At 41.3% G+C, this 11299-nt stretch overlaps 1 pseudogene; it reads left to right on the top strand.

Moving 5' to 3' along the window:
* Positions 1-9103: 9103 nt before the first annotated feature.
* On the top strand, positions 9104-11055 carry LOC112249546 (annotated as a pseudogene).
* The last annotated feature ends 244 nt before the right edge of the window (positions 11056-11299 follow it).

Below are 11299 nucleotides of genomic sequence, written 5' to 3'. Positions count from 1 at the left end.
GTCTACCATTCACATGCTAACGATAGAATATGCTAAAACTAAAGACAGTACAGTATGAAGATAGGCAGAAACTGCTTCTCCAAAAGAAATCCTTGATCACACTTGTAGGCAATATCATGGTGGCATTGGCTAGCTAAGCTCATGCGCAGAAACATGTCGTCGGGTCTCAAGGTCGTCTCACCCCGAACTGTGCATGTGCAGGCCATCAAATCAACGGCACTCCTTCAATTTAAAGTTGTTTTTGACTCAAATGAAAATGTGTAATTTTGTCACTTTCACAAGGTTGGTGCAATAACATGTCCAACTATACTGAACAAAAATATACACGCAACACGTTAAGTGTTGGTCCCATGTTTCATGAGCAGAAATAAAAATCCTAGAAATTGTCAATACTCACAAAAAACATATTTCTCTCAAATTGTGTGCACAACTGTGTTTATATCCCTGTTAGTGAGCATTTCTCCTTTTCCAAGATAATCCATCCACCTGACAGGTGTGGCATCTCAATAAGCCGACTAAACATTGTGATCATTATACAGGTGCACCTTGTGCTGGAGATATTAAAAGGCCACTCTTAAATGTGCAGTTTTGCCACACAACACAATGCCACAGATTTTGAGGGAGCGCACAACTGGCATGCTGACTGCAGGAATGGCCACCAGAGTTGTTGCCAGAGAATTGAATGTTCATTTCTCTACCATAAGCCACCTTAAATGTTGTTTTAGAGAATTTGGCAGTATGTCCAACTGGCCTCACAACTGCAGACCATCTGAAACCACGCCAGCCCAGGACCTCCACATCCGGCTTCTTTACCTACAAGATCATCTGAGACCAGCCAGCCGAACAGATGATGAACCTGAGGAGAATTGCTGTCTGAAATAAAGCCCCTTTGTGGGGAACAACTCATTCTGATTGGCTGGATCTGGCTCCCCAGTGGGTGGGCCTATGCCGTCCCAGGCCCACCCATGGATACACCCCTGCCCAGTCATGTGAAATCCATAGATTAGGGCATAATGAATATATTTCAATTGACTGATTTCCTTATATGAACTGTAACTCAGTAAAATCATTGAAATTGTTGCATGTTGCATGTATATTTAGTTTCAGTATACTTATTACATTGGCTCAAATCTAGATTGTGCCTTTAGATTTAGCTAAAATGAACAACTATCAAATACTTTTTCACGTCTCTCATTGACTTCTAAAACCCAGTCCCATGCCTGGTCTGCTTGGTCTATTTCGTAAGCATTCCCAGAAGCCTTGCAATGTTGAGCCTCTGGGTTTACAAACTGTGCTAAAACCGTGGTGCTCTCTGACTATGATTGCACATGCCAACCAGAATGTCCAGCATGACAATTACACATGGTCATATTTGATGTGATATGTCAGTTAAACTAGCTAAATGCTGAATTATTATGATAGTTACAAAGATACTGAACATACTGTACCTCTCTGATAGCTATAATATATATTATAAATAGTTCTACATTATTTCTTGTCCATCTCTTACTTCCTGTCCAATAGAACCAATGAGCGAAACCAGCCCTATATCACTTGTGTAATTTAGTTTAAAACAGAGATGAATTCAGATATTTATCTGGTTGTGAAGATGCATTGGCCAAATGTATGTCAGTGCATTAGTTAAAGGGACTGTCAGCAATTGGGTGCAGAGGGAAAGCGGAGTCAGGCGCAGGACACAGGTATAGAGGAATCCAACTGAGTTTACTCAAAGAATAAAGCAAAATTCCAAATAGGAACATACAACACAACTCTAACACAAACACAACCACTAACGACATGAACAATCACGGACAGAACAGAAATGTATGTCAGGTGGTTAAATAGGGAATGTAAAACAGGTGTGTGTGTAATCAGACAAAACAAAACTAAACAGAAAAATGGATCGGTAGTGACTAGAAAGCCGGTGACGTCGACCGCCGAACACCACCCGAACAAGGAGATGGGCCGACTTCAGCGGAAGTCGTGACAGTCATAAACTCGATTTTCCATTTTTTTTAAATACATATTTCCACACTATGAGATTGAAATAACACTGTGAAATTGTGAAAATTATTATGCCCTTTTAGTGTAAGAGTTTTATTGTATTTTTTTTTACACCTGGAGTTTCAGCCTGTTCAGGTGGGTTGGAGTTTTTGCCCCACAGCATGACATCACAATCTGATCTGATTATTCTGACCAATGACCAGTCATCTTTTATTTATGCATGTATCCTTCTACTTTAAAGAGGTAAGCGTGGTACGCTCTACAGTCTAGACCAGTGGTTCCCAAACTTTCTATAGTCCCGTACCCCTTCAAACATTCAACCTCCGAATGCGTACCACCTCAGTGCACTGTCAAATGTTCTTTCTTGCCATCATTGTAAGCCGATACATTTATTAAACATAAGAATGAGTGTATGTGAGTTTTTGTCACAGCCCGGCTCGTGGGAAGTGACAAAGAGCTCTTATAGGACCAGGGTACAAATAATAATATTATAATAATCAATAATTTTGCTCTTTATTTAACCATCTTACATATAAAACCTTATTTGTTCATTGAAATTTGTGAATAACTCACCACAGGTTAATGACAAGGGTGTGCTCGAAAAGATGCACTTAACTCTGCAATGTTGGGTTGTACTGGAGAGTCTCAGTCTTAAATCATTTTCCACACACAGTCTGTGCCTGGATTTAGTTTTCATGCTAGTGAGGGCCGAGAATCCACTCTCACATAGGTACGTGGTTGCAAAGCGCATCAGTGTCTTAACAGCGTGATTTGCCAAGGCAGGATACTCTGAGCGCAGCCCAATCCAGAAATCTGGCAGTGGCTTCTGATTAAATTCAGAGAGAGGCTCTCTTGTTCAGATATTGGTAAGTGGACAGTAGGCAGGGCATGAAAGGGATATGCCTGCATGCGTGTTACCACTCCACACTGTCTCCCTGTCATGGCTTTTGCGCCTTCAGTACATCTTGACCACCAAAGTCCATTTGATGTCAAAAAGCTGTCCAGTACCTTAAAAATATAATCTCCTGTTGTCCTGGTTTCCAGTGGTTTGCAGAAGAGGATGTCTTCCTTAATTGACACCCCATAAACGTAACAGACATATACCAGGAGCTGTGCCAGGCCCATCAGACTCACAACTGTCAGTGTCCATGCTAGCTGGGCTAACAACAAATGTTGAATTACTGATGCTAGCATTGGATGTGATCGTGGAAGCAGAACAACTTGTGTCGTCGACAGGTGCAGGTGTAGTACTGCTGGTAGTAGCAGTACTACCAGTAGAGCTGGCAAGTCTCTCTATGGACGAGGGCCTTGCTTTTTTTAACCATTTATCAATTTTCAAGCAAACGGAATCAGCAGAAGCTATGTTTGGATACATACAGACAGTTAGTGGAATTCCCACAAGAGAGTAACGGTTAATGTGATTGGATGTTAATTATTTGACTAGGCTACCTGTATTTGTATTTCATTTAATATTTGGCAGTGAAACAAGGCTACTCAGGTGAGAATTTCTTTTGTTGAAAATGTGAATCACATTTTTATTTGGCGTACCCCCGACGGCATTGTGCGTACCCCTGGGGGTTTGGGAATACATGATCTAGACGATCCTATCCACCATTCAGGGATTTGAATATAAATATATTAGGGTTGTCAAACGATTAAAATAAATTTGAGTTAATGACATTAGATTAAAAATAAAATTGCTCATATTTGCCCACAAAGAGAGATTTTTCAAATTAAAAAGCAGTGCATTCAGTTAGACATACACACACACACACACACTCACAGGAATATTTAGAGGTGGAAACTCTGTGGGAATTAACGGAAATAAATTACTATGAAAACCATTTAAATGTAGATGTTTTTTGCATTGGATATACAGGGGGGCAAAAAAGTATTTAGTCAGCCACCAATTGTGTAAGTTCTCCCAATTAAAAAGATGAGAGAGGCCTGTGACTTTCATCATAGGTACACTTCAACTATGACAGACAAAATTAGGAAATAAAAACCAGAAAATCACATTGTAGGATTTATGAATTTATTTGCAAATTATGGTGGAAAATAAGTATTTGGTCACCTACAAACAAACAAGATTTCTGGCTCTCACAGATCTGTATTAATGGCACCTATATACCTGTATTAATGGCACCTGTTTGAACTTGTTATCAGTATAAAAGACACCTGTCCACAACCTCAAACAGTCACACTCCAAACTCCACTATGGCCAAGACCAAAGAGCTGTCAAAGGACACCAGAAACGAAATTGTAGACCTGCACCAGGCTGGGAAGACTGCAATAGGTAAGCAGCTTGGTTTGAAGAAATCAACTGTGGGAGCAATTATTAGGAAAAAAACAAACCAAACCACTTGCTGGTTGGAATTTCTTCACAGGTTTTTGCCTGCCATATGAGTTCTATAATACTCACAGACATCATTCAAACTGTTTTAGAAACTTCAGAGTATTTTTTTATCCAAATCAACTAATAATATGCATATCATAGCATATGGGCCTGAGTAGCAGGCAGTTTACTCTGGTCACCCTTTTCATCCAGACGTGAAAATACTACCCCCTACCCCAAAGAAGTTACACACTTTTCTGTAGGCTACTATTTACTAGTTAACAAAAAATGATGTCTGTCATATAAAATATATTCACCCCACCCAGTATTGTCATCAAAACTCACCAGAAAGCATGTAGTTCTTGGCTCAGGCAGTGTAGTAGTGTGGGCTCAATAGCATCTCATTAGTGTGCAAGATCTTGAGAATCAGCTGTACATGTGATGGAAGAGTGCACTGCACATGTGATGGAAGAATGCACTGTGCATGCAGAGGGTTGCAATTCCATTGAATTGGGGATAGTTTAACCAACATATGCCACAAGACCTAGCATTGCCTTATGTGTATCCCACAAAAAAGGTTCACTGTTATAAGCTAACTTTTTTGATGAATTTAAGCAAAATTCTCGGACTTAATTTCCCATGGAATATCTCAGGAAAATGTACAGAAATTTACCGGAAAGTTTGGACCCTTTGCAACCCTAGCTTCAACGAAGAAGCAGGACCTTGGTCAGCTCAAGACGCTAGAGAGGCTCTACAGACATCCAACTTGGGCGGGTGATTCAACGCCAATATTACCCACTCCAGGTGCTGCAACCAATTGGCACCAGGAATTGGTCCCACCTGTTCCACCAGTCACTCGGACACTTGGGCAGACATGCAGAGGGTACGCCTAGACCTTAGAAGAACCGGAGTGAGTATGATAAGCACCTCGATCCGACAACAAAGACACTAGGAAATGTTTGACTCACCTGTGTCTCTCTCTTCCCTTTCTTTGCTGAAATTCACCCAATTTATTGTGGGAAGCTTGTGAAAGGTTACCCGAAACGTTTGACGCAAGTTAAACAATTTAAAGGCAATGCTACCAAATACCAATTGAGTGTATGTAAACTTCTGACCCACTGGGAATGTGATGAAAGAAATAAAAGCTGAAATAAATCACTCTACTATTATTCTGACATTTCACATTCTTAAAATAAAGTGGTGATCCTAATTGACCCAAGACAGGGAATTGTTACTTGGATTAAATGTCAGGAATTGTGAAAAACTGAGTTTAAATGTATTTGGCTAAGGTGTATGTAAACTTCCGACTTCAACTGTACGTCCACAAACCCTTAATCTATTGCCTTTTAAGTGTTTTTGTTTAAAATGTTATTTTGAAGATGAATAATCTTCTGATATATACATAATTTATTGTAAACATTGATAGTGATACACAGTCATGTTTGGCCTCATACAGCTAAAGTATTTCCATTAAATACTCACAGGTTGTAACAGTAGACAGTGGTAGTTTTGTATGGCTAAAGCTTTATACTGTACAAGGAATGATGGCGAAACCACATAATAAGGAAGATAAATGTATTTACGATCAACTGGTGATTGTTAGGTTGTCCGTAAAGCCATAGGCCTATGCTACTTTCCATCCATGTGTCATGGTGTCAACCTATCAACTGAAGTTTCCTTGCAGCCTTCAGCTTTAGTCGATGATACCATACTGACCTCCACTGGCTGTGTATGGTCCATGATCCAGATTGACTATGCATGAGTTAAAGGTCCAATGCAATGATCAGAGATACATATAATTCCACATGATTTTCAAAAAGTATAACAATATAAAAGGGCATTTCATTTTGTGCATAGGTTGTGTGTGTGGCAAATGGCTTATATTTCTGATGTTGATGCTCTGTCTAAACTGTATAAACTGAAATAGCTAGTTGGAGGAAAAAGTCTAGTCTACATTTTATGAGTGAAATGCAAATTAGAGTAACGGTAAAAAGTATCAATTAGAAGTCCTAGGGGCCAGGGGGGGTGTCGGATATCTCCAGTTTCGATCCCAGTTTTGAGAAAGCACCAGTCGTACCCAACTCACCAGTCTAGTTCGACCTCCCAGGTGGGTTTCTGTCAGACGACTACAGGGAGAGAGAAGTTGGTGATAAGGTAACTGGCAGAAAGAAAACAGGTGGATTAATCAATGGCAGGTAAGTGAAATTGAAACCATTTCATAATTAAAACATCAACTGAATTGTCACATTTAGGAATAGATCCAGATGTCAAATCAAATCAAATTTTATTTGTCACAATACACATGGTTAGCAGATGTTAATGCGAGTGTAGCGAAATGCTTGTGCTTCTAGTTCCGACAATGCAGTAATAACCAACAAGTAATCTAACTAACAATTCCAAAACTGTCTTATACACAGTGTAAGGGGATAAAGAATATGTACATAAGGATATATGAATGAGTGATGGTACAGAGCAGCATAGGCAAGATACAGTAGCTGATATCGAGTACAGTATATAAATATGAGATGACTATGTAAACAAAGTGGCATAGTTAAAGTGGCTAGTGATACATGTATTACATGAGGATGCAGTCGATGATATAGAGTACAGTATGTACGTATGCATATGAGATGAATAATGTAGGGTATGTAAACATTATATAAGGTAGCATTGTTTAAAGTGGCTAGTGACATATTTACATCATTTCCCATCAATTCCCATTATTAAAGTGGCTGGAGTTGAGTCAGTGTCAGTGTCAGTGTGTTGGCAGCAGCCACTCAATGTTAGTGGTGGCTGTTTAACAGTCTGATGGCCTTGAGATAGAAGCTGTGTCAATAAATGTGCTACTGCGGATGTGTGTAATATGATACATCTGATGGAAATAGCCTACTTTTAGTGATGTTAAACTGCAACCTGGTACAATCAGGCTCAGAAACAACCATCAATCCGTAAAAGTCAAATTGTTTCATTTTGATAGACAGGTTGGGCCAATATCTGTTACTGATCAGGAGATAGATTATCAGGATGGAAATGGAGTGTGTGTTTATCCCGAATGTTACCAAACTTAGCCTACCTCCTCTCGTCCAAAGTGGCCATATGGTGGACTGCATACCAGAATTTATTTTGAATTATTTTAACAATCAGACGAAAATACATGGATTTTGTTTTTAGTGTACTCAAGAGTTGATAACATTTATTTCTTTCTTATCTGGTTAAGAAAAAAATATGATCAAAGACCAAAACACCTAACCTGAGTGACCGTGAGAGAAGACATTCAAACATGTTAAGCTGAACAGCAAGACCATTTAAGTCAGACCCAGTGACTGCATGTGAAAGAGGTATTATATTTCCACCATTCTTGTTTTGTTAAAATTATTATTCCTGCAAAATTACTTGTCTCTTGCCAGAATGTTGTAAAGACGTTATGGTCATTTGGTAAAGGAAGATAATGTCAGATAACTTTTTTACAGAACACTAAACTTACAGATCTTTCCCACATCAGGCACAGTTTGTAAAAATAAAGTGGTTTTTTTTATACAGTAGATGAGGTTTGGGAGGAAAGTTTAATTTCATTTTTATTGATTTAACCACCAGCATAGTCCACTCACTAACAATTGTCAATGCTGAACGAAAACCTGATACAATCAGGCTCATAGTCCCAGTCGGTAGTAGATCGGTCCTGTGCTTACCTAGATTACCCCATTGGCTCACAGCAAAAATTTGACCCTTTTTAAACTCAATTTCCTTATTGTCTGCTTGTTTTAGTCAATTACAAAACTACATTTAAGAAAAGTACAACGTTTAAAAGGAATCTTTAGACATATTGCCTGCTCCAGACCGTTCTCACTAAAAACATGTAGTTTTTCACGTGGCTGCTAACCATTGAACGACCGGAACATTAAGCTAACCAAGACCAACACAAACAAATAGACTATACAGCTACAAGTGGTGAATGGAGTTACACATGGACTATAGTAAACAAGTTAAAAGTCTTACCTGTGATGAAATGTTTTCTACACACAAAGCCTATTTGGACACAGGGTCCCTACATTTCCCACTCTCCCACGTTGAATAGCTTGAAGCCACATGTCCCTTCTCGCAGGCTCTATTTCCCTACGTGGAAGCATTGCGATCCGTAGGTCAGGATTTTTGACCTGATTACATGTACATTGAACAACTTTTTGTCATGTTTTGTTATTTCTGTGTAACAAAACAATCGACAAAGAAATTGGCTCTTTTACAAAGGGTATGAATGGAAAGAATGTTTGTTTCCCCCAATTTGTGGGAGTGGTCGAGGGAATTCCTTATTTACTTGCACATCGACTGGGAGTATATGGATCTCAATTCCGCACGAGGAATTGTGTGATCTGTGTGTTAACAGCTTATCTGGTAGGCCTATTGTTCTCTTGCCATGGTTTCTACGTTCAACACCCAGGAATCTCAAGCATTCAAGCATACATAATTCAAGGTAGTTGGCATGCAACTACTGTACACACACACACACACACACACATATACTAATATTGTCATCAAGGAAAAAGGTCTTATCTCAAAGAAAAGGGACCAATTGTCATTGGTGTTAGATTGCTGTAGTCCTACATGCCTGGCTTACAAGTTGAAATGGGGTATCACATTCCATGCTGCTAGTGCTGATGGGGTGAACCTAATGGCTCATCTTTTGGTAATATATTTATACCAGCATGTTCTAATAGCAGCCTCTCTTTGTATGTCTGTCTGTACTAGGGCAGAGACCAGTGAGTCCACATGTCTGCTGGAGGTGACTCTTCCGGCCGCTTCGACCTGGTCCGAGATGCAGATCCTTATGGAGGGACCAGAGCCCACCTCCTCCTCCACGATCTCTTGGGGGCCTCAGGGGGGCAGATCTGGCTGTGAGATCGGAACCCCTGCCCTCTCCTCCACAACCTTTTGGGGGCCTCAGGGGGGCAGACCTGGCTGTGAGCTCTGAACCCCTGCCCCCTCCTGGATCAGTCTGCTGTGGGCTTTCTACCCCCCCCTAGCAATGGCGCCTCAAAATTCCTGGACAACGTCACCACGGCCATGGACATCAAACCTGTCCACCGATTAATTCCCGACTTCGTCAATAACTTATTCCGTGGCAATAGTATCCGCGGTAACAGCAAGCCCTTCTCCTTACCGCCGCCTCCCTCCCCGCCTGTGATGGAAAAAGATTACCTCAAATCAGGAACCACTAGAGGTGTCTGCTGCTCCCCTCCCCGGCTCTTACCTGGACCTGTACAGAGGCTCTGGTGGCAGCTACAACTCCAGAAAAGAGCGTGACGCCATGTTGCTAGGAGCCGAAGCCATCGAGACCGTCTCGGATCACACCTTCTGCTCGGTCATGACCTACAGCGAGCGGGTGGAGGAATACCACCAGCGCTATGCCTATATGAAGTCCTGGTTGGGGTTACTGTGCATTCTGCGCTGTGTGGAACTTTTACTGGGTGCTGCCGTCTATGCCTGAGCATGTGCCTACGTGCACAGGGACAATGAGTGGTTCAACATGTTTGGCTACTCCCAGTCACTGAAGTTCGGGGGTTTAGCGGGTGGCGTGGCAGCCTTCGGGGGCAGTGGATCGGTTAGCTACACTGGACCTAAGTCCCCCTTCGTTCTAGTGGTGGCCGGGCTGGCCTGGATAGTGACAGTCATTATGCTAGTCCTGGGGATGACCATGTACTACCGTACCATTATCCTAGACTTGTCCTAGGGGCCCCTGACCGAGTGTGTGATTAACCTGACCTTGGGGGTGCTCTACAAGGGAGCAGGGGTAGTCTAACTACCCCGTCTTCAATAATGGTGTTAACGGGGCATTTTGCCGCTCAGAGCCCGGCCAGACCGCCGCCATTATCTTCCTGTTTGTTAACATCTTGATCTATTTTGTGGGCGCCGGCGTGTGTCTGAAGCTGTGGCGCCACAAGGTAGGGCTGAGGTGGGATGGGCTGGCACAGGAGGTGAGGGCGGAATGGGACACACACAATTCTTGTGTTAAATGACATACTTTGCCTCACCCTTTCCCATTTGTCTTCTTTGTTCTAAGATGAAAACCAGTGGATCTTCCCTGACAATATCTGAGGTGAAGTCACTTAGTACAGTAGTAGAAAATATTATAATCCCCAAGGGATTATTAAACTGATCATGCATAATGAAAACGAAGGTTAGGGTCAATTCCATTTCCAGTCAACTCAGGATGTACTCTGAAATTCCAACTCTCTTTGAAGCTTTTCAATGAGAATTGGAATGATTTGGTTTACTTTCTGAATTAAATGGAATGGACCCCAACCCAGCTCTTCTTCTCTCCACTCATTCCTCAGACTTCCTGTTTGCTTTAAGCAAAGTCTCTGTCCCATCTACACACACACACAAACATCACAGACTAGGAAATTTGCTAGATGAAAGATCAAATGCAGCTTTTACCACATGAAACTGCAAGACATGATATGGGACTTTTTTCCACTGATGTCTTAGGAGGGTGTTTGTGCGTGTGATGGTGTGTGGCAGACAGCAAAATGAAGAGTTGGAGACAGTCCACAAATGTAAGAATGTCACTCATTCTCTTGTTTTCCCGTTCCTGTTGTCAGGACCCCACATTCCTGGAGAATAGGGAGCGTTGCGAGTACCTGAAGTGCAAACTGTCCCACATAAAACACAATATCAGCGAATACAACAAGGTCATGGACTGGAACGATGGATTCAGCTAGAGCGAGAGACACACATGTTAAAGGAGTCGTTCCATTTTTTACTGTCATATAGATGTGTCCAGACACAATTTCACTCGGTTTTGAAAAACTTACTGCACCAGCAAGACTTCGTCATTGCTCATTCTGCAGTATACAGGCCACGGATTAAAATGAAATGTTTCCTTTTAGAAACCGCAAAGGTCTCAGTATAGTGACACAGGTCTTTAGATGTTTTACATATTAAATTGTATAATTCCTAACTTTA

Source organism: Oncorhynchus tshawytscha, linkage group LG04 (genome assembly GCF_018296145.1).
Source record: "Oncorhynchus tshawytscha isolate Ot180627B linkage group LG04, Otsh_v2.0, whole genome shotgun sequence".
Taxonomy (NCBI): Eukaryota; Metazoa; Chordata; class Actinopteri; order Salmoniformes; family Salmonidae; genus Oncorhynchus; species Oncorhynchus tshawytscha.
This window is presented reverse-complemented; position numbering and strand designations above follow the sequence as displayed.